Consider the following 25072-nt stretch of genomic DNA (forward strand, 5'->3'; position numbering starts at 1 on the left):
AATTGGTTAGTCAGATTGGCGGTGGCCAGGCTATCAATAGCTATGCCCACGTTAAGATAATTAAGCTTTGGGTACATCGACAAGGACGTCAGAGTGAGACATAATTTAAATGTCCTGTACTGTCCATCAAGGGACGTTGAAAGTCTGATAGAAGCCTCCGACTTCAGAAAAGTCAGTGCCGACGGAAAGAGCGGCATTCCACTCAGGATCGGCATCTGCCGTGGAAAATAACTGCATATTCCGCTGCACCACTCGTTGCACACCATCAGACACACGATTTTGGCACCTGACTTATCTTAAGACTCGCGACCAGAGGTGTCTTTAGCTAGCTAGTTAATAGTTTTAAGAGTTGAATGGCTCATTTCAACTTTAGCTTATCTTCATCAAGTTTAATACAATACAGTAACATGGTTGTAACCTCGTCAACTGTACCTACCTCGGTCGGAGAGAACCAAGCTCATAGGATTTATTTTAAAGTGTGTCATACATGCGTAGCTAACCTTAGCTAACAGTCACGCCTCAGGTGCATGTAAAGTTAGCAGAAAGTGAGGCTTCATGTCATGTCGTTCTTTAAAAAAAGAGACTCCACGACACTAACATCATGAAAACAAAGTGAAGTGCTGGCACATTTAAAATAATTGTGACAAAACAGAGCAATATAATGTCAACTTACCTCCATGTCGCTCATCACAGTAACCTCTACAGTGGAAGTAGATGCCGGGATTCAAGTCGAACCCACCTATAGAAACTCCTGGCTCATTCAGCAGCGTATGCCCCGTCCAAACTCAACTCGTAGCTTTACGTTTTGGTTTTGAAACCGTAGCTTTTCGTTTTGAAAGCAAAGGGATTTTTTGAAAGCAAAGGTTTTTGTTTTTTTAAAGCAAAGGTTTTTGTTTTGCAACCAAAAATTATAGTTTCATAAGCAAAACTAACAAATAATGTATTCTCAGTTTATATATTTTCACTTACAAACTTGATTTTTGATTGCAGTGCGAGAAATTTGCTTTCAAAACATATTTTTTGTTGGCGTAATAAAGACACAAATCTACCTTCAAAGTGTCTCCTTTTCATGCGTAACTCGAACTCCCGTATAAACCCCAGTATATGCGCAAGTGCATTAGACTACCGTATATGACATCTCCCCCTCCTTTGAGTGTTATGTCAATAACATCAAAGGAACACTTTAACTGAAAATGGCTATTCAGACAGCACATAGCATGAACCAAGACTAACTCAATTGGAGACATTTCCCCCCCCCCCAAAGGCCATATGATCTGCACTTATCTACAGGTCAAGCCTGTCGACTTGCTTGCACACCCGTCCAGATCTGGTCACAGTCTGACCGGCTATGGGGTTGTGGGTGTAGCCACACTCTGACTGATGGGAACAGTCTCTAACATGGTGGCTCCGTCAGAGTGTGTGTCTGTCCCTGTGATCTCCCCTTGCGCTGCTGGAATGGGCTGGGGAACCGGCACTGGTTGGAGGTGACGGCGGAACTCTGCCCCATGAAGCGTCCTGATGACGAAGGATTTCGTGGTGGTGCTCTCGCTTGAGATCACCGCTGGCAAAGACCATGACTTTTCATGGTCCAACTTGGAGAATCAGGGAAGGAAATTTACATATTTTTTAGGGGGAAATTTTGCCCCCACTGACTGAAATCCAGGGGCATTTAAAAAAAAATTGGGGGCACTTTTTGAAACTTGTGAAAAATAATAAATATACTTATTTAGGCTTACATTATATGAGCAATTGTCGTCAAATGGCAATAATAAGACTATTATGCAGTAGTCTACAGATTCAAAGTGTTTTCTTAGATTTCTTTGAACAAAAAACAAACATAACAATAAATCAGACAATCATATTAAATTGTATTCTTATTTCTTTGTGGTTATTTATTGTTATTATTAAATTTTTTTAAACAACTATTAACAATTATAACTTTTCTTTCTTTTTTATAATTATAACTTATAAACATATAACGGCGGGTGCTCTGGGAAACGCATTTCTCAAACCCTACCAGCATCATTCCCCCACCCCAATGCTCGCTTCGCCCACGTCGGCCCCCTCAGGGGGCAGGCGTATCCACACTTCCAGCGCATGCGGTCGGCCGGCGTTTCCCCCCTCCGGTGTCGTTTCCCCCCTCCGGTGTCATTTGGTTACCTGGTTGATCCTGCCAGTAGCATATGCTTGTCTAAAAGATTAAGCCATGCAATATGAGAAAATAGATCATATGAAATTACCTCTCATCTTGTGAAGAAAGAGCCTGGAAGACGTTCAAATCAGGGAGTACAACGTATAAAATAAATACCCACAATTATACATCATATTTTTTGTCGTTTTCATGGTAACGTGATATGTTGTAGCAAAGTGCTGTCCTATTCCTATTCACACCATTTCAAGCCCTCACAGTCTCTCACACTCAACCACTTACCAGGTGACGTCAGTAAGTCCTTGAGGGTTCAGGGTTTGAGGCTTTAGGGGGGACATTGGGATTGGGCCATAGACTTAAAAAATAAGTCTTTTGGGAACTGTGGTGGAAAAATTATTTTACCCGCTGTTGAGTCTTTTTAAACTGAAATGAAGAATATTGTCAAACAGAACTTGTCTTTTAAAAGTATTTAAGAGGCACAGTTATACAGAGTCACTCGGAGTCTGCAGACGTGTGCACTACAAAAGTAAAAATCACACAGAGTTCTATACAAGAGTGATCAAGGGTGGGGGCCTATGTACTGGAACATCCTGTTTCAGGCCATGCAGGCCATGGTAGTAAAGTACAAGAGGTGCTTTATCTGTGCAACAACAGACACACAGACATATATGTTTTATCCTTAAGGCATATGTGGCACCCTGGACATTTTAAAGGCTACAATTATTTGCACAATTGTTATTGTATTAGCTTGTGTCATTACCTTGCCCCCTCACTATTATTTTCTGGTTATTATCATTTAAAACGCTTTGTGTGACTTTTAAACTCACCTACTTTCACCTAAAGTAGTTGCAGGGCGATACTCATTTTCGCCAATAGGTGGCAGTAGTGAGTTTTGGTAGACTGGCGCTGTAATTCTGGTCTAAGATAAGCGAGCTAGACCAGAGAGGACAGTTGAGATCGCAGAAGCAGATATTCATGTGAGACTGTCTTGTTGTATTCACAGTATTCACAGCACAATAAATTCATCTGGAAAACTGAATGGACATCATCATCATTCAGTGTGTAACACAAAGGACATGTGTATATACAATAGGTACTTGTTATCCAACACAGAGAAGAAGAGGATATGGGTGCAGGCAGTCAGCTGCTGTATGGATCATAAGTATCATGATGTAAGCATATGATAGACTGCATGGATCACAACAAGTATATAAAACAGTTCTACTTATAAGAATATGTATGTCTGTCTGATAGTCACTGATATCTATTGCCGCGTCTTGAGGGTACTGGCGCGATGTAGGAGGGCCCGTACATCGCTGCTTGCTTTAATTTAATTTAAAAATTAATTGTGAATTACAAAATGTTTGTTAATAATTGGATAACTTGAATGTTCTACAACCTTTATCTTGTAAAATAAAAATGTTTGATTTGATTGTGGCTGGAATCATCATTTTTAATGTACAAATGTATGACTTTTACTTTGAAATATCTCTTAATTGGCAGAGTAAAATTATTAAATTTTCTGCATGGGTGGAGTCAGAGATGTCCTCAACACATATACATCACTCATTGTTTTAAATTATTGAGAAAATTGCTTTTATAATACATCAAATATTCAGTTATTAGATATTTTTGGTACAAATGTATAACTTTTACTTTGAAATATCTCTTAATTGGTACAGTAAAAATGTCTGATTTTCAGTATAGGTGGAGTCAACAATGTCCTTAATACATACATTAGTCATTGTCTGGAATTATTGAGAAAACTTTTTTTATAACGCTTCAAATATTCAGTTATTAGATATTTTTCGGTACAAATGTATCTTTTATTTTGAAATATCTCTTAATTGGTACAATAAAAATGTCTGATTTTCATGATGGGTGGAGTCAACGCTGTCCTGAACACATATATATATATCAGTCATTGTCTTGAACTATTGAGAAAACTATTTTTATAACACCTCAAATATTCAGTTATTAAATATTTTCTTGGTACAAATGTATGACATTTACTTTGAAATATCTCTTAATTGGTACAGTAAAAATGTCAGATTTTTAGTATTGGTGGAGTCAGAGATGAGTTGAACACATAGATCACTCATTGTCTGGAATTATTAAGAAAACACTTTTTATTACACTTCAAATATTCAGAAATGTACTTGTTTCCTGCTACAAATGTATGACTTTTACTTTGAAATATCTCTTGATTGGTACAATAAAAATGTCAGATTTTCAGTATGGTTGGAGTCAATGATGTCCTAAAAACACACACATATATATATCACCCATTTTCTGGGATTATTGAGAAAACTATTTTTTAACACCTCAAATATTCAGTCATTAGATATTTTCTTGGTACAAATGTATGAAATTTACTTTGAAATATCTCTTAATTGGTTCAGTAAAAATGTCAGATTTTTAGTATGGGTGGAGTCAGAGATGATTTGAACACATATACATCAGTCATTCTCTGGAATTATTGAGAATATAGTTTTAAGATTAGTTCAAATATTCAGTTATTAGACTTTTTCTCAGTACAAATGTATGACATTTACTTTGAAATATCTCTTAATTAATACAGTAAAAATGTCTGATTTTCAGTATGGGTGGAGTCAACACTGTCCTGAACACATATGTCAGTCATTGTCTGGAACTATTGAGAAAACCTTTTTATTACACTTAAAATATTCAGTTTTTAGAAGTTTTGTCGGTATAAATGTATGACTTTTACTTTGAAATATACCCTAATTGGTACAGTAAACGTGTCCGATTTTCAGTATGGGTGGAGACAACGCTGTCCTCAACACATGTACATCAGTCATTGTCAGGAATTATTGAGAAAACTCTTTTGATAACACCTCAAATATTCAGTTATTAGATGTTTTTCGGTACAAATGTATGACTTTTACTTTGAAATATATCTTAATTGGTACAGTAAAAATGTCAGATTTTTAGTATGGGTGGAGTCAGAGATGAGTTGGACACATATAGATCACTCATTGTCTGGAATTATTGAGAAAATACTTTTTATTACACTTCAAATATTCATAAATGTACTTGTTTCCCGCTACAAATGTATGACTTTTACTTTGAAATATCTCTTAATTGGCACCGTTGCCTCTGGCTGATTTGAGGCATGAGCATGCCGATTCGGCTGGCAATTGACTGGTGCAGTTGTACGTCCAGGAACCAGCATGAACCATTCATCATCCAGCAATGACTCATCTACAGGAGGGGTTTTTGTCTCTTGGGTTGGCTCACTAGGACTGTTAATCACACAAGCCAATTTACTTTTTATTAGTGAACGATGGACATGTTTTACTTTGTAAGGGTCGTTCATTGGGGCAATAGTGTACACCGATCCGCCAACTGCTGGAGCCCTCAGCACTTTGTACTCTACCGAGCTCCAGATGTCTTGGATCTTATGACGGCCTCTGACTCCAACATCCCGGAGGTAGACCAACTGACCTTCTTGCAGGGGGACATCTCGCACACGTTGATCATAGTATTTCTTACGCTGAGCAGCTGTAGCCTCGAGGTGTTTTGTAGTGCCCTCAAAAGCATGTCATAGTCGGGTTTGGTGTTCCTCAATCCAGTCATGGGCTCTACCCGCCGCAGGTTCCTGAACTCTGCCCAAAAGGAAATTGACAGGTAACTGAAGGTCTTGCCCAAACATCAAGAAAAATGGAGACTCACCGGTGGATTGGTGCGCTGTGGGGTTGTAGGAGAAAGTCACTTGTGGCAGATAGCACGACCAATCCCTCTTCTTGGTGACTGGCAGGGTGCGTAGGAGGTTGTGTAGGGTGCGGTTGAACCGCTCACATTGGCCATTACCAGCTGGATGGTAGGGAGTGGTGTGGCTTTTCTCAATGCCATACATACTGCAAAGCTGTTGAATAAGATGGCTCTCAAAATTCCTGCCTTGGTCCGAGTGGATACGACTTGACACGCCAAACTTGCGAGCTGGTCAATGAGAACCACTCATTGACCAGCACCATGGCCACTGTTGAGGCCCGTTGGTCGTGTGTTGGGACTGCCCGAGTGTACTTTGAAAAGACATCAGTCATAACCAGGACACTCTCCATCCCATTTTTTGATGGCTCTAGCATAGTAAAGTCCACAGCGAGTATTTGATTTGGGCGAGAAGCTAACAAATGGCCCATGTAGGCGCAGGTAGCCGGTTGAGTGCTGCGGATACTGCGATAAAGCACCCCATCTTGTTCCACTATCCCAGGGGTCGGCAACCTGCGGCTCCGGAGCCGCATGCGGCTCTTCAGCCCCTCTGTTGCGGCTCCCCGATGCTACATCCACACTAACGAAAACGATCTCCGTCCGCACGGTGTTTCAGCATCGTTTTCTAAATGATCTCCGTCCAGACTAAAACGTCTGAAAATGAATATCACGTGACTATTCACGTACACTGGGCATGCGGGTGGGTGCATGTTGTAAACAGGAAGTCCGCTCCGTAGGGCTGGTAACGCCGCTGGACACGCCGCCAAAATACATTTTTTAATAGTTTGTCAACTAAAATGTGCATCACATCCTATTACGTCGCTGTCAAGCTAATTATGATTTGCAGGCCTCCGCCCTCGGTAAACTATTGTAAGCTATTATGTTGAGCACGTTAAGAGCTCTCCAGGAAGCAGTGTTCCTGTGTATGTGTTTGGTGCTTTTATTGACGGAAAAAGAAAAAGGGGTTCTGATGAAGTGTGGGAGAAGTGAATAAAGTTGCTGCCATCTTAACGCAGATTACAGAGCCCCGTGTGAATTATTTTATAACTATTATAAAGTATTGACGCAACATTAAGGCTCAGCTACACTATCAATGGATAAATCCCAAAAAAATAAAAGTCACGGAGGAAAATAGAGAGTTTAATTATGCATGGACGTATTAATTTGCTTTCACTGCCAACGATGCTGGCTTACCTGTATGCTTGAAATGTGGCGAGAAATTAGTAAACAACAAAGAATGTAATGTAAAAAGACACTTCCAGAACAATCAGACATTTGCTGAACAGTATCACGCTGGAGATGAGTGAAAAAGAGCGATTTCTCAACTGCTGCAGCAAACTGAGCAAGTTTTTTTTTAGATGGTGGCCTGTGTAGCCTGATTGGTTCCAATAGCTTGCTGGAGCGAGTCTGGAACTTGGATGCTCGAGGCTGCATAATCCGATACACTGACTGGGTGTTGCCGGGAAAGGGCATCTGCATTCTGATTACTGCGACCAGGCCTATACTTGATGGTGAAATCAAAGGCGGCAAGTTGTGCAGCCCAACGCTGTTCCGTGGCACCCAGCTTTGCTGTGGATAGATGACTTAGAGGGTTATTGTCCGTATACACCACACATTTCTGTCCCAAGAGGTACTCTCTGTATTTTTCAGTCATAGCCCATTTGAGGGCCAGAAACTCAAATTTCATAGAGCTGTAGTTGCTCATGTTATGCTCTCTAGGCTTAAGGCCACGGCTTGCATAAGCTATGGGTCTCACCTTACCATCCTGTTCTTGTGAGAGCACAGCACCCAGTCCACTGTAGCTGGCGTCAACCTCTAGGATGAACGGTAAGGTGAAGTTAGCATAGGCTAAGACTGGAGAAGCCATCAACCTACCCTTAAGGCCTTCGAAGCTCTGCTCACACTCCTCCGTCCATGCAGCAGGTAGACTTTTTCTTGATTTCCGTGATTTTGAGCCAGTCAGTTCAGCAACCAGGCGATGCAGTGGGGCAGCAAGCTTGGCAAATCCCTTCACAAAGCGGCGGTAGTAGCTTGCAAATCCTAAGAAAAAATGCAGCTCAGACCCATGGTTAGGTTGCTGCCACTTTGAGACTGCTTCTATCTTGCCAGAATCTGTGGACACACCATCCCTGGATATGATGTTGCCCAAGTATCTCACCTCTGGTCTGAAGAAGGAGCACTTTTCAAACTTCGCTTTGAGGCCCTCCTGCTGCAATCAGCCCAGTACGGCATCCAAACGCTGCACGTGCTGTGCTACAGTGGAAGAGAAAACCTGACCTAACGTTGCTCCGGCTCGTTGAGTGCTGTTAGATCAGCTGCCCCAATCTTGTCCTGCATCGTACTGGTTACAGTCTGGGAGGAAACTGTGGCTGATATCTCCCCCTCTTCAAGACCTGCGGGTGAACTCACCAAGTGGACATGACTCAAGGTACCCAAAACAGTGCGAGGGTACAGTAAAACATCCTGGGTCCCTACATTTACAATGGGGATATAAACTGTACCTCTTATCACACGGACTAGGGCTGGGGATGCTAGTAACCCTGCAGGTAAGCCGTTGCTAAGGGGCTCAAACAAAGAATCATCTGCTAGGTGATGTTGGGAACATGTGGCGTCCACCAATTTCATTGCACCCCCTGGGACTCTGCAGACCCTCCCTCCCTTCACTTTTACACGACCTAAGCGATCAGGAGGGGCGTTAGCCTGGACCTGGTGACACTGCTGGAGAGCTTGCTGAATTGGGGTTGGAGGCTGCAACACAGAGGGTAAGTTAAAGAGAGCAGGACCATGCTGTACAAACAACTCCCAGTAACATTCCTTGATAATATTCATTCCTAGTACACCAGGAACTGCAGGTATATTGTGTGAGGGATCCCTGACCACCAACACTCCCCGCTTTGCAATAACTTTGTCACAAAGCTGCACATCCAACTCAAAGTAGCCTACATACGGTATTACTAGCCCATTAGCAGCACTTAGCCTCAACCAGTTGCAAGAACGAAGCTTTCCTGTGCCCCAAGGTACAAAATGCTGTACAAAGAAACTCTCCGTTATGGTTGAGACCATTGACCCTGTGTCGACGAGGCATGGAACCCAAACCCCACCCATCAACACGGTAATGTTTGGGCAAGCCGCCACCAGATTTGGAGGATCATCTACTGCAGACTCTGAGCCAGGGGAGCCCCCATCTGAACTTTGTTCAACAGTTCAGAGGGTGAAAGTTTCCCTGGTTCTGAGGGGAGGGCCGATCATTAGAGTTGGTGTGTATTGCTACAGTGGCTGGCTGGGGCAAAGCAGCAACAAATTCTCCTTTACACTCTCCAGCAAAGTGACCAGGCTGTTGGCACCTCCTACAAATGAGGTCCCTGAGTTCTAGGGACATTGTTAAGGGCTGCAAGACTTCTGGTCAGCTGATTCAACTGCTCTTGCTGATTCCTCAGCATTTCCTTTAGTTCCCCTAGCTCAGAGCTAACAGAGGAGTTACCTGCCCTGCCATAACCGGGATGGCTTCTGTGGTGGAAGAAAAACTATTCAATAGTACCGAGTGAGTCCATTAAACACTGAATACTGAAACAAGAAACATTGAGGAAAGAAGTTTGTCTTTAAAGTATTTATTCTCTGGCCAGAGAAGGCTTTACCGTCATACAGACTGCAGCGCGGTCTGCAGAGGATGAGCAAAGAGTTCAGTTTGTCTCCTGCTCTTAAGCATCTCAGCACACAGTAGGGGGGAACCTCAGGTATTTACATTAGATACAATTGATCAACAGTTTCAAGCTCCCCATTGACCCCTCCAGTCATCCCCTTCATCTTCTGAGCCTTGTCACACAAAGACATGTGTCTTTATTACCCTTGCCTATCTCTGAGAATCTTCACACCTCAACATTCCCTGGTTAAACTGCAACCCCCATTTGGTTGCTCTCTCTTATCAAAGCAAAAGGCCTGAGATACCCCATATGGTCCTGTTACCACTCTCCTTACACAGTCATATGTCAGATATATAGTTTTGTTAGTGAGTAAGGCACATAAACTAAATCACAATAGAAATGTACTCGCACAACTACATTTTATATCACACCTTCCTGAACACAATGCTGAAAATCAAATGCCGCAGGGACAGAGTTGCTTCTGCTCCTCCCACCCCCTGGCATCCCTTCTTGTTCCCACCTAATGGCCTCACCACGGACATCTATCAAGAACTGCTTGAGTTCTCTGCATAGGTAACAATCAGACACATGTTCGACAAACTGATCTCTGAGTAACACGTCCTTGTTCAGCAACCCATGTAGGGTCCTTTTGACAACCTTATCCATGAGACACATGAGTGCATGAGAAAATTATTGTAGCGTTTCCCCCTCTTGTTGCTTTCTGGAAAAGAAATCTTCCTGCAAAGACACATATGACCTAGTACACCCATACAATTCCTGCAGAATAGCCAGAATCTGGTCAGGATCTTCCCTTTCCTCCTGAGACCGGTACTTAACCTCTTCCCTTGCCTCTCCCTCTAAATGATCATATATGAAAAGTGCTTGTTCAGCTGGGGACAGATTCCGAGCACGTATACAAGACTGGACCTCTTCGACCCACACAACAATGCTTAGACCCACCCTACCCCTAAACATGGGGCACTTCCTATCTCTAGGAAGATATATCAGTCTCTCTGTTAATGGAGCATGGACTGAAGGGTGCCCATGTTTAGAAGAACTTGATGAGTCGCTGGCCCCAGACTGGTTGACTTCCTTTTCCTTTTTAACTGAGCGAGTTCCTCCTCCATGAGGGAGCAATGCAGAGGAGAAGGGTTCTGGCTCGTCTTTCGGGATCCGACCAGGGCCTGCTGCTGTTTTGCCCACACACTCACACACCTCTCAAGTACAAATGTAATAAACCCACTGGGATATGTAAAGAGAAAAAAATAACTACACGTCTCTGCCTTCTTAGAGTACATCCACATTATTCCGTTTTCGTTTGGAAACGCATATGTTTTGCTACGGTTACAATGAGCGTCCACACTACGCCGGCGTTTTGGAGCACCGTAAACGGAGGAGTTTAGATACGATCCCGAAGCCGGATAACTCTGGAAACTCCGGGTAGCGTATTCGTGTGGACAGACGGAAACACATAAGTTTGGAAACGATGACGTAACACCCGCGATCGACTACCAGGTTAATTTAACACAGACAACTGATTACAGGCATTGCTGACCTTGTTGTCTTTACTTGCTGCTGTTGTCCAGTTAAAGTCTGCATGTCTGCGGAGGAAACAGCTGTTATTGTAGCGATCGGTGAGCGGCGAGAGAGAGAGAGAGAGAGAGAGAGAGAGAGAGAGAGAGAGAGAGAGAGAGAGAGAGAGAGACCCGCAGCGCTGTAACTAACGTTAAGTCTGAAAAATAAAACTTATTAAACTTTCCACGAACTGTATCTGTTTGAGTTTATAGAGGAAGATTTGAGAGAAGATCTTAAGTATCAAACACATACTTACGATCATTAAAGACTACTTTATTACTCTGGTTGCTTAGTTACAAAATACGACAATCTACTTCCTGTTTACATCAGCGCATGCCCAGTGAACGTGAAGAGTAACGTGATATTCGTTTCCAGGCGTGTAATATGGACGGAGATCACTTCGGAAACGATGGCTGAAACGCCGTGTGGATGGAGATCGTTTTTCGTTTGGAAACGGAGTTAATGTGGATGTAGTCATAGTAACCCTGCTGTGACGACCCTGTCTGCCTGTTTGGCTGCCTTCCTTGCAGGTGTGGAGGTGGGTATGGCAGAGGATCGTCAGGCAGAGTGGAGACACCTGAGGCCATTAACAACACTGGGCCTGTGTGCCAGTGCACCCTTTACAAAAACCCTCTGGATCCTCAGTTGGCTCTCTCTCTCTCTCTCCTACCCGAGACACCCATTTTGGTTTTGGTTCAGGTTATGGTTGGTTTCGACACTATACAACACTGCATATATACTTTCCACGCACCCACTCACTTACACTGCTGAAATGACTGACTTCACATGTCACTGTTAGTTTATGTTTGTCTTTTATGTTACTTTAAACCTAATAAATAACTGTTAAACTGCTTCATTGAATGCATCTCCCTTTTTTGTCATGGCCGTTTGGCCCGGTTTGTGACAAGTGGGGGCTCGTCTGTCCAAATTGATTGGTTTGAGGCTGATATTTGGTTTCTGAATAATAATGGATTTGTCCAGTACACACTGTGTTCGGGGGATGCATTTTTTTTTGGCAGCAGTGAGTACATGGTCCCCTAGTGTGGTATTTTTGACTTTTGTGGAGGGTGGATAGGATAAAGCAACTGGTCCGTTGGTTGTTTTTTTTTGTTTGTTATTTTTGTGTGGTGTGCGGTCAGAGCAGTTGTCTCTGGGACACATCCAGAGCAGTCAGGGGAGTAACCAGCATGCTTGGGGACCTAACCGGGTTACTGGTTTAAGTGTTTAAAAAGCCTACCGCTAATCTACATGAAGGCTAGGGTTCAGTGAGACAGATTAGTTTGGGATAGGCAGTCTAGGTAGAGGGACTTCCACATTAGTTTGGGAGACATTGTCTCATATAGTGCACTAGTTGACCTAGACGACATTGTCTGTTTTTGTTGTGGCCTTTGACCTGGTCTATTATGGCAGGGATAGAGGACTTTGTTGATGCTCCATGTGAGGGGTTTCTGGATCGTTGCACTAGAGATCAGCTCTTCAAGATTGCAGAAGAGTATGATATTGATCTAAGTGGTACTGGTGATAAATGAATTCAGTTAGTTGAGAGAGGGGTGCTGGTTGCTAAACAATAGGGACTGAGTCAGTCAATAGCAACACAGGCACTTTTAGTTCCATCAGGGAACCTTACCTTTTGAGCAGCAAAAAGAGTTGCTTTTGTTACAGTTTTCTCATGAGAAGGAGAAACAAAGAGTGGAAGTGGATAAGCAAGTGGAAATTGAGCGGTTGCAGTATAAAATAGAACAGGAAAAGATAGCGTTGCAGAATGCGAAGTTGGGGTTAGTCAGAGATGGTAAGCTTTCTGAAGATGTTTTGCGTGCGGAAAATAGTTCATCATCGCGTTCTCGCGATATTGTGAGTAATTTGCATCTCTTGCCTAAGTTTAACGAGATGGATCCGGATGTGTTTTTTACACTGTTTGAGCAGATTGCACAGGCAAGAAAGTGGTCAGACTCTGAGCAAACTTTGCTGTTTCAGTGTGTGTTGTCAGGAAAAGCCTAGGAGGCATATGCAGCTTTAGGTAATGATCTAAATTATAAATCAGTCAAGGCTGCTGTACTGAAGGCATACGAGTTGGTCCCTGAAGCATATCACCAGCGTTTTAGGATGTTAGAAAGAAGGTTCAACCAGTCTCATATGGAGATTGCGAGGGAGCTGATAAATAATTTCAATCGTATGTCTTCTGATGTTAATGATTTTGAAAGTTTGGGCAATTTGGTCGTCTTGGAACAGTTTAAGAACTCGCTGCCCAGTCGTGTTGCCACATATCTTACAGAACTGCCGCCCAGGCTGCGGGATTGGCTGATGAGTATGTGCTCATTCGTAAAAGCCGGCTCGGTGAGCCTGTGTTGCAAAATGATAGAGGTGTTAAGTCATCTGGTCATTTCGGGGGTTTTCCAAGTTGGGCGCCTTGGGAAGCGCCTGAAATGGGAGAAAATATGTGCCATTACTGCCGTGAGGCAGGCATTACAGTAATTTTTTTTTTTACATTAGTCATTTAGCAGACGCTTTTATCCAAAGCGACTTACAATAAGTGCATTCAACATTGGTAATCAAAAGAACTACTAGTCACCAGAAGTCATAAGTACATTTCCTTTTCCAAACAAGCATCTAAGAGCATGAAGCAGAGCAGAACTCAGAGCCAAAGTACAGGGCAGAAACAAGAAAAACTGTTAGTGCTATAAGTAATACGAATACAATAAGTGCAACAAGCTAGTATGAAAACAATAAGCGCTAAGTGGAAGGCTCAGGGTAGCACTTCCTGAAGAGGTGGGTTTTCAGCCTGCGCCGAAAGATGGGCAGCGACTCCGCTGTCCTGACGTCAGTGGGAAGTTCATTCCACCACTGGGGGGCCAGGACAGAAAACAGCCGTGACCGAGTCGATCGGCTGCCAGGACCTCTGAGCGACGGGGCAACCAATCGCCCCGAGGCAGCAGAGCGAAGTGGTCGGGCGGGGGTGTAAGGCTTGAACATGGCCTGGAGATAGGAAGGAGCTGTTCCTTTCACTGCCCTGTAGGCTAGCACCAGAGTCTTAAACTGGATGCGAGCTCTTACAGGTAGCCAGTGTAGAGAACGGAGAAAAGAAGTTGTGTGGGAGAACTTGGGGCGATTGAACACCAGGCGAGCTGCGGCTTTCTGGACACGCTCCAGAGGTCTTGTCAGGCCACTGGAAACAGGACTGCCCAATGCTTAGGGATAGGAGGCAGCAGGCTGGAGGTGGGCGGCTAAAACCTGCTGCACTGGTTGTAAGCGTTCCTGGTCCTGCGGGAGTGTGGCAAGGTGGGCATGCAGAATCTGGCGTGGTTGGAGGCCCAGATGAGTCCTATCAGCCTTTTGTCTCTGAAGGGTTTGTAACACAGACTGGTAGTGACATTAAGGTGCCTGTTAAGATTTTGAGGGATATATATTTAGGTGTACAGTCGCTCCACAGCGTGTTCTACTTCTATCCTGTACAGAGATTCTCATCCTCTTGCGTATTCACGCGAGACTTCAGTGTGGCTCTCCGTCACAGACACTGCTCATGTCGCAACACTGACATCTACTGGCGATCCACTGGATCTACTGCCTAACATGTAGCTGATGATAAATAACGCTGTACCCTCAATTTTAACTACAATGAATACTCCCTCCTCATAAACACATAGGAAACATAATAAACGCTCTTAACTTACATTACCCACCCCAAACAATTATTGTACTTTCTGAACGACATATGACTTGCTGTGCCACACTCTCTCCCTCAATTTTAAATGTCTCCTGACATGTAGTTATCAAAGGGCGGTTCCACTAAACATATTGACTTATTCGTTTTTTCTGAATTAACATAGTATTACTCTAACTTTTGACATTTAATGTTCACATGACCGTCATTACTCTTGTAGTTCACCAAGTAGTGTCCATTCATCTTAGTGTACAGTCCAGTTAGTATACCCCATTCATTTTCAGTTACCGTAACCTTCAAATCTTTTCAGATCAACACTTCAGTGTAACAGAACTCAAGTTTCGGCCTCAGTTCTTTTAGTCTGTTACCAGTCCCTTAGGTTTACATTACAAGTCAACTCTGTTCTCACTGGATAGTTTCCCCTCTTACAGTTCATCAATGTGACCCTAACTGGTTACTTCTATGTCCAGTGCTATCCACGGTCGCCACAGTCTTTTGTAGGCTGGAGACATACTCACTTGTAGGCTCTCAACACCAACTTCCACCACGGTTGGCTCACCCAAAGCTCTGTAGGTCAATTTCTTTGGTCAGTGTCTCTCCCTTTGGGGGTAGTTGGTTGCAGGCCGTGGTTCTGGATCATCTTCCTCTGAGGCTGGTTCCTCTGATGACTCTTGTAGTTTCTCTCCAGGTTCAGCCGCACTGTCAACATCTGACCCTGGTGTGCTGTCCGTGATGTCTGCTTCCACTTCCTCTTGTTGTGGCACTCTCTCTTGACGACCCAGATATGGTACAAATGGCTCTGCATCTGGGTTTCTGCCTACAGCTCTCTGACTTGGTTGCTGGTAGTGTGGAAATCGGCACACCAGCTCAACATTTCCGCTGCTTTTACTGTTTGAACTGTCCACTTGTCTGTTTGTGTGCTGTTGCCTTGTTCTTGTCTGTGTCCGTTTTCCCCTCTTTTCCTGTTTTGGGTCTGTCTCACGTTTGTCAAGAGGCAGGCTACCACATGGAAGTAAGAGGTTTCTATGTAACACACGACTTTTGCCTCCTCCCTCTGGTACGACCTCATACACAGGACTCTCACTGCTCCTCTCTCTTCCCATATCGTGGTGGATTTTCTCTGGAAACCCAAAGCGAAGGCCAAAATCATTGAATAGTTTCTCAACAACAATTTTTGCACATTTGTTTTTTGTAGCATAGGCCTGCGCAAAGCGAGTGTAGTGATCCATTACTACCAAAATGTACTCAAATCCTTGCTTGCAGGATCTAAATGTAAAAAGTCTATTGAGACTAGCTCAAATGGGCGTGTGGTCACAATGGATACCAGAGGGGCTCTAGTTTCTTTGAGTGGTCGCTTTGCCTTCAGACACTCACACACACGGGTCACAAAGTGTTCAGTGTCACTATGCATACGGGCCCAAAACAATCTGTCCCGGATCAAGTTTAGTGTCCTCTTGACCCCCAGATGTCCCATTTCCTTGTGCAACTCTTGAAACACTGTCTGTTGATGTTCATTTGGTAGGACAAGCTGGCATTTATCTCCTGCTTTTCTGTAGAGAATCCCATTATCATTGATATACAGTTTTTGCCACCGTCTCAGTAAGACTCTTACATCTGCAGGTTCAGTTTTAAGAGTTGTCCTGGAAGGGAGCTGGTTGTCGGTTTTGTACTGCAGAACCCGACCAATGACAGGGTCTCTCTTTTGGCTTTCTCGAATCTGCTCTGGTGTTAGTGGTTTGGCTAAAGTAGGTGAATTTGCATCACTCACTAAGTTCACGGGGTGACCGTGGCTAAGTGGCGAGCAGGGTCGGTGGTTCGATCCCCGGCTCCTGCTCTACTAGTCTCATGTCAATGTGTCATTGAGCAAGACACTTAACCCCAAAATTGCTCCCGTACCGGCGTCTACGGTGTGTAGATAGATACTGAATTGTAAGTCGCTTTGGATAAAAGCGTCTGCTAAATGACCGTAACGTAATGTAAGTTCAGTGTGTCTACGTGAGCCGTTGTTCCTCAGGCTAGGGGAGTGTCCTTTTGCATCATAACTCCCAGAACAGATGCACTGATCACCTCTTGGTTCACTTGGTTCTGTACATTGTTCCATGAGTTAATTTATGTCCTATGGCATATGGGAGAGGCCATCTACATCAGCATTGTGCTTTCCTGGTCTGTACTTAATGGAAAAGTCAAAGTCGGCCAGTTCTGCAACCCGCCTGTGACCTGTTGCATTAAGCTTAGCTGTTGAAAGGATGTCAGGGGGTTATTATCTGTGTACACCATGAAGTGAGGTGCATGGTACAGATAATCCCGGAAACGCTCACATATGGCCCATTTTAGTGCTAAGAATTCTAACTTCCCTGAGTGCAGGTGGTCATTTTTCTCAGGTGGAGTCAGTGTTCTTGAGCCATAACCAATGACGACCATCTTGCCACTTTGTCTCTGATATAGTACCGCTCCCAACCCATCCTGGGAGGCATCACAGTGGAGAACGAAGGGATGCGTGACATCTGGATACCCCAGGATGGGAGGCTCCATCAGTTTATCAATGAGGAAGTTCAGTGTCTCCTGGTGACTGTGTGTCCAGTGTATGGGAGTGTTCGGTGGAAGATTACCTTTATTTATAGCGGTGACACCCTTTCGCTTGTTCTTTGACTCCTCAGGCACTGTTTTCTCAGGAGATGCTGAGAGCATCTGGTAGAGAGGCTTTGCTATTCTGGAGAAGTTTGGTATGTATGCTCGGTAATAAGAGAGAAATCCGAGCAATTTTCTCAAATCCCGAACTGTCGCTGGCACCTTCTCCTTTAATGCTTGCACTGGGGCTACTTCCGCTGGATCCATGGTGTAGCCTTCAGCAGACACAACACGTCCCAAAAATCTCACCTTCCTTTTGAACACTTCACACTTGCGTGGACTGAGTTTTATCCTGTGTTTCTGATACCTTTGTAACACAGTTCTCATGTTTTGGACATGGTCCTCAAAATTTGAGCTGTGGACGAGGTTGTCATCCAGGTATGGTTGACACATGACATCTCTCAAGCCAACTAAACACTCTTCCATGTTTCTCTGGAATTCTGCTGGAGCTGCACTCAATCCAAATGGCATTCTCATCCACTGGTAGAGTCCCCAGGGTGTTACGAACGCAGTCAGGGGCTGGCTTTCCTCATCCACAAATCCTTGATGATAGGCCTTCCCTTGACCCAGCACTGAGAACCACGAGCTGCCAGTGAGAGAATCCAACATGTCCTGTATTCTGGGGATTGGATGTCAATGAGGGACTGATTTTCTGTTCAACTCCCTGTGGTCACAACACAACCTCAATGTTCCATTCTTCTTCCTAACGCATACGACTGGTGATGCATATGGTGAACGTGACTGAGTTATTCAACCCCGATTCAGCAGGTCCTGCAGATATTCTTTGACTTCCTGGTGTAGCGGCTTGGGAACAGACATGTATGTTTTCTTTACTGGGGTCGTGTCATGTAAAGTGATGTGGTGCTTCAATGAAGGAATTAAACCAATGTAATTTTCATTGTAGGCAAACGCATGACACTCCTCTCTCAGTAACTGTCTCACAGTCTCTGTTTGGGCATCACTTAAGTGACTGAAGTCAACTTGGGGATCCCACTGTTTTGGCTTCGGTGGTTTTGTCTTGTCATTGTTTCTTTGACTTTCCACTTCAGTTGGCACTGTGTTACTTTGTTTACTCTCTTGCGGTTTTTCTTTCTCATTTATGTTTATCTGTTCCGTTTTCACAGCATTTCAAACACTTAGTCTTTATTATTATAAAACAGTGGTTCATCGATACTGTTAGACACAAAGTACTAATAAAAGAGCCGTATACATTTACTTAGAAGGGAGGTGTAGGGCTGCGGCACCTGGTCCACCTCGCCAGTGGTCCACCTCGCCACTACAGGTGAGGATCCCAAAAGAGGAGGCACCCCGATCACACGTGCACACAACACTCACACACACACAACCACACATGAGTGTTCCGAACCAGGGGTACACCAACCCACACAGCACACGAAGGGAGACACCAACACCCGAAGGCACCAACCCCACCACCTAGGCGTAGCAGCTCCTACAGGGACAGGGAACACAATTACACAAGGCTCTGGTTCTCAAAAAAAAAGGAAAATCAAAAAGGGAAAAATAAGAAAAGACAAAACACAAAAATAACTCAAGTTAACTGATCAGTAAGGGGGATGATCAGCTACCCAATGGGTATAAATCAAATGCCAGAGTGTAAGATCAGCGTCAGACCCTGTAGGTGACGCAGCGCAACAGGGTAAACGGAACTCAGTAGGCCAAACACCGGTAAGCAACGGCCGTAGGCGAAACAGCCGGAGGCAAAACAGCAGCGCTCCTTAAATGTGAGCCGGGTTAGCTGTAGCCGCTCTCTGGAAGCATTCTGCTCGAACCCAGCCGTAATGTCCCCTATGATACAGGATGACATCAAATTAATAAAATAATAATAATTGACACCAAAGTATATAAACTAGCAAATTAAAACCACCTACCGATCAGGCAATATTCGTCTGCTCCTGAAGCGGGGAGGAGGGCACGTAGCACTGCTACCAGCGGCTATATAAGCAAAACGCGGTTACTAACACAATACCATAATATAATACAATCAGGACCTAATCGAGATTCACCAACACAGATCCGCAGGTGAGTCACCTGTGCAGGACGAGGGGAGCCCCAGAGATCGTCTGCAACAGCGGTGGAAGTCCGGCAGACCGGAAGCGGGACACGCGTTTGACGTCAGGGGTGAGCTAAAGGGATACCCCGTCGCATTTATATGATGCCCGCCCACCGTGATTGGCTAGTGGTGGCCTTGTAATTAAAGGGACACAATCGAGGCCCAGCGACTGATAGAAGCTCCCTTCTGCTACACATGAATACCACAAACAGGATTGGTGACAAAGCGCAGCCCTGGCGGAGGCCAACCCTCACCGGAAACGAGTCCGACTTACTGCCGAGAACCCGGACACAGCTCTCGCTTTGGGCGTACAGGGATTGGATGGCCCCCAGAAGTGGCCCCCACACCCCATACTCCCGCAGCACCTCCCACAGTACCTCCCGGGGGACCCGGTCATATGCCTTCTCCAGGTCCACAAAACACATGTAGACCGGATGGGCGTATTCCCAAGCCCCCTCTAGGATCCTTGCGTGAGTGAAGAGCTGGTCCGTTGTTCCACGGCCAGGACGGAATCCGCATTGTTCCTCTTCAATCCGAGGTTCGACTATCGGCCGAACCCTCCTTTCCAGCACCTTGGAGTAGACTTTACCAGGGAGGCTGAGTAGTGTGATACTGCGATAATTGGCACACACCCTCTGGTCCCCCTTTTTGAACAGGGGAACCACCACCTCGGTCTGCCACTCCCTAGGCACCGTCCCAGACCTCCACACAATGTTGAAGAGACGTGTCATCCAAGACAGCCCCTCCACACCTAGTGCCTTCAGCATTTCTGGACGGATCTCATCAATCCCTGGGGCTTTGCCACTGTGGAGTTGTTTGACTACCTCAGTGACTTCCACCAGGGAAATTGATGATGCTCCCCTATCAGCCTCCAGCTCTGCCTCGAGCAGTGACGTGCGGTGAGGTTCGTGGCTGGTGAGGCACTGACACTACATAAGTCAGATTTACAAATATATGAACCCAATAGAGTAGCTTAAATCACCATTCAATTGGCAGCTTGCACATTGACTACTGGTTGTTTTTCATATCAGCATTATTTACACACACATAGGTAAGGTACATATGTGACTCCACCGGGAGTGTGTGCGCCGCGACCTGCCCCACCAATCTGCCCCAGCGATCTGCCCCACCAGGAGCGTTTCAGAAGGGGAGCACTCGCTGGCACCACCCGCGAAAATCGTGAGATTCCGCGATAATCTGTGTAACAACCACGGATGTATAAAGAGAACAACAAACACATATGAAGCTCTAGCATAAGTTCAGACAGGAAGACTATACTCATGCATGCCTAAGCCCAAAGCTTATTTACCATACATCTGCCGTCACTCCTCATGCATGCACACATTACTTGCTTGTTGTTATTGTTTGGGGCTGTCAATCATGATATCAGCTGTCTAGATCAGCTGTTCTCTAGCCAATAGCACAACGACACAAGGACATCATTAGCCTATCATCTTTACCGCTGTCTGTCTTTAAATATGACCGTCTCTCTACCTTCAGTAGTTCATGCTGCTGTTGCGCAACCCTCCATGACGTTCAGGTTGCCGTTACGCGTGCACTCCATCAGGCCAGTGTCCGTGCGTTTTCATCACGATTCGACGGGATCGTAAAACGTCCACGATTACTTTTCCAGTCTCGCGTTTAGGAGAAAGCCGTCCAGTTTCTCAGCAGAGAAAGCATCTTCCTCCTCTCGTTTCCCTGCCGGGAATTTCACTGGTTACTCCGGGTCACGCTGTGCCGGTAGCAACCTGTTCGGCACCACGCATTCTCAGGCTAAATCCAGCAAACGATCGATGCACGCCACAGGGCCGAAAATCCCTACGCTCATACCGGCGTTCCTCAGCGCCGGCTCCTCGTGACTGCAGCTTCATGCACTCCGCATTCGTTCACTTCAAGTCGCTCAACAATCAAGGTAAAGACATTAATCCACGGGTTGGAACTAGACCGTCTTCTCAATCTGATAAATACGGTCAGGCTGGTCGTCAGTAGTTTTAGGTTGTGTCAAATCCGTAACGATGCTTCGTTTTCTTGGCGTTCCCTGTTCAATGGAAGTACTATTACAGTATATTCGGTAATAGCAGCGGGCCTCAATTAACCTAATTTACTACGGTATCTATATGGCTCATTTTAGGCAGGGATATTGGAGACGCATGTAGTTAGGACGTATTTAACCCTCTGTTCCTAAGAGTATTAGATATGCAGCGTCTGCAGTGTTGCAGGCTTACTTAGATGGAATTTGCAAGGTTCTCATCAGTACCTTAGTGTAGCCGTCCCCATTCTGAGGCTCTCATGTTACGTAACTACAAGTACAGTTGTCAGGGAGTTTATTATGGTTGTTTCATGGTTTAATTTTCAATCAAGCAAATTAAATACTTCATGCAAAAAGGCACGCTCATTCATGTCATGCTCAGTTTTCCTTAGCAGCACAATCATGAAGTCCTTAAGAAAGATCAAGCCGGCCTAATTTAAGCAAATGCCCTGGTTATCGCTGACCTCATCACTATAAGCATGCTCAGCTGCCATAACGGCAACTCTCTTCCATGGCGTACTGGTGTATTCTCACAACTCATGTCCATCGGCGGGCTATTAAAGGATTTCTCTGTGAGTAGTTCTCAGATATCTGCATCATGTAAGATGTTTTCACTGGAAACTCATGTCAGGGCCACGCAACAGGAACACAAACGTCTCACTCATGAGTAAATCAGTTGCTAGACTTTCTTAAGGCGTGCATTCCTCTTCACGATTCAAGAGATAGCATCCCACAGTTAGCGGTCTTCATCAACCTTACAAATGGTACTGAAAGTGCTCGCTCCGTAAATCTGCTTTGCTTGGATTCTGTTTACTTAACTGGTGGTGGAGTTTTTTTGCTTCACAGCTTCGTCGCTGGTCATTGCCCTCTCGAATAATATGTCCTCCTGGTCATAGCTGACCTTGACATTACATTCAGGTAGCAGAACTACCATAGAAGCGATCTTTAGTACTTTGCCAGGTGGTTATCTGCATGTCAGTCCATGGACAGAATTGTCACAGCATTAGGTCACAAAAGATATCGGTCACAAACCTTTTCAGGTGTATAGCAGCATCATAAAAATATAATGAAATAAAAACCGGGGCACCCAGTTAGCTCACTTGGTAGAGCACCCCTTGCACCAAGGCCAAGTCTTACCTCAGCAGCCCTGGTTCAAATCGAATGTATGTATTCTACTTTTTAATTCATTATTTATTGCGTTCTCCTAGATAACTACTATTCATAGATTAATTACATTTATAGCACAGATCAGTAGAGAAATATTAATATGTATTTTATTTTAGCATTATTTGTTTTTTACTTGTCATGATGACAGGTGAGGCTCTGCCGTAGAAGGCGTATTAGTCGGATTCAGGAGTTCCTCAAAGTGTTCCTTCCACCGCCCAATTACCCCCTCAGTTGAAGTCAACAGAGTCCCATCCTTACTGTATACAGCTTGGATGTTTCCCCGTTTCCCCCTCCTGAGGTTCCGGATGGTTTTCCAGAAACACCTTTGTGCAGACTGAAAGTCCTTTTCTATGGCTAATCCGAACTCCTCCCACACCCGCTGCTTTGCCTCCTTCACGGCAGTGGCTGTAGCCCTTCGGGTCTGTCGGTACCTTGCAACTACCTCAGGAGTCCTCCGGGATAACATATCCCGGAAGGCCTCTTTCTTCAGTCGGACGGCTACCCTGACCACCGGTGTCCACCATGGTGTTCGAGGGTTACCGCCCCTTGAGGCACCTAAGACCTTGAGACCACAGCTCACCGCCGTAGCTTTGGCAATAGAAGCTTTGAACATCGTCCATTCCTGTTTGATGCCCCCAACCTCCACAGGGATGCTAGAAAAGCTCCGCCGGAGGTGTGAGTTGATGATCTTCCGGACAGGGGCCTCCTCCAGACGTTCCCAGTTTGCCCGCACTACCCGTTTGGGCTTACCAGGTCTGTCCAGAGTTTCCCCCCACCCTCTGACCCAACCAGATGGTGATCAGTTGACAGCTCCGCCCCTCTCTTCACCCGAGTGTCCAAAACATGCGGCCTCAGATCCGATTATACGATAACAAAATCGATCATCGACCTTCGGCCTAGGGTGCTCTGGTACCACGTACACTTATGAGCATCCTTATGCTCGAACATGGTGTTCGTTATGGACAATCCATGACTAGCACAGAAGTCCAACAACAAACGACCGCTCGGATTTAGATCAGGGAGGCCGTTCCTCCCAATCATGCCTCTCCAGGTATCCCCATCGTTGCCCACGTGCGCGTTGAAATCCCCCAGCAGAACTATGGAGTCCCCCACTGGAGCCCCATACAGGACTCCAGTCAGGGTCTCCAAGAAGACCGAATACTCTGAACTGTTGTTCGGTGCATATGCACAGACAACAGTCAGAGTTTTCCCCCCCATAACCTGCAGGCATAAGGAGGCGACCCTTTCGTCTACCGGGGTAAACTCCAACGCAATGGCACTCAGCCAGGGATTTGTGAGTATCCCCACACCCACCTGGCGCCTCACACCCTGGGCAACTCCAGAGAAGAAAAAAGTCCAACCCCTATCCAGGAGTACAGTTCCAGAACCGATGCAGTGCGTAGAGGTAAGCCCCACCAGATCTAACTGGTAGCGATCCACCTCCCGCACTAGCTCCAGCTCCTTCCCCCACAGAGAGGTGACGTTCCACGTCCCCAGAGCCAGCCTTTGCCGCCTGGGTTTGGTCCATCGAGGTCCCTGGCCTTCACTGCCACCCATGGGGCAGCACACCCGACCCCAGTGGTTCCTCCCGCAGGTGGTGAGCCCACAGGATAGAGAGGAGGGGGGTGCCACATTGCTGCTTCGGGCTGTGCCCGGCCGGGCTCCGTGGCAAACCCGGCCACCAGGCGCTCGCTGTCGGGCCCTCCGACTGGGCCTGGCTCCAGACGTGGGCCCTGGGCTTCCTCGACTCTTCTTTGTTTTTTCATTGGGGTTTTTGAACCATTCTTAGTCTGGCTCTTCGCCTGAGACCAATTTGCCATGGGAGACCCTACCAGGAACTCTAGGCTCCAGACAACATAGCCCTCAGGGTCATGGGGGCACTCAAACATCTCCACCACATTAAGGTGATGGCTCCCCGGAGAGGGATATTTATATAAATATTAATACACTCCAGAGGTTATGATCAAATCCTTTCATCACAGAAGATGGAAATAGAATTGTAAATGCAACCGATACAAAAATGTAGCTTCTGTTCCGGAATCAGAAATCCTGGGAGGCCCTTCCTCATACGTTTAAACCAAAACAGTGTTCTTTGTGATGGACTTTGTGGGGATTCAGTTTTTAAGACATGCAATGAAATGTATTGATGAACTCTGCAGTCATAAGTCTGTGTGACGACCCTATCTGCCTGTTTGGCTGCCTTCCCTGCAGGTGGGTGTGGCAGTGCATCGTTTTGTGACATCTGTCACTTAAAAAGGCAGAGTTTAATTGAACAATGTTCTTATCTTTCAAATTAATGCCTGCCTGGAGCTGTGCAAACTGCACATGTTTGTTTGATGTAAGATCTGTGTGTAAACATAAAGTATACGGTGTCATTCTTTGAAGAAACATTTTTATGTAATGTTATACATTTGATATTGTA

At 45.2% G+C, this 25072-nt stretch overlaps 1 pseudogene; it reads right to left on the reverse strand.

Annotated features, from left to right (window-relative positions):
* Positions 1–1346: 1346 nt before the first annotated feature.
* Positions 1347–10064, reverse strand: LOC137874103 (uncharacterized; annotated as a pseudogene).
* Between the last annotated feature and the right edge of the window lie 15008 nt (positions 10065–25072).

The sequence above is a fragment of the Cebidichthys violaceus genome, unplaced genomic scaffold, assembly GCF_023349555.1.
Source record: "Cebidichthys violaceus isolate CVI_PGR_0920_01 unplaced genomic scaffold, fCebVio1.0.p SCAF_17, whole genome shotgun sequence".
Classification (NCBI taxonomy): Eukaryota; Metazoa; Chordata; class Actinopteri; order Perciformes; family Stichaeidae; genus Cebidichthys; species Cebidichthys violaceus.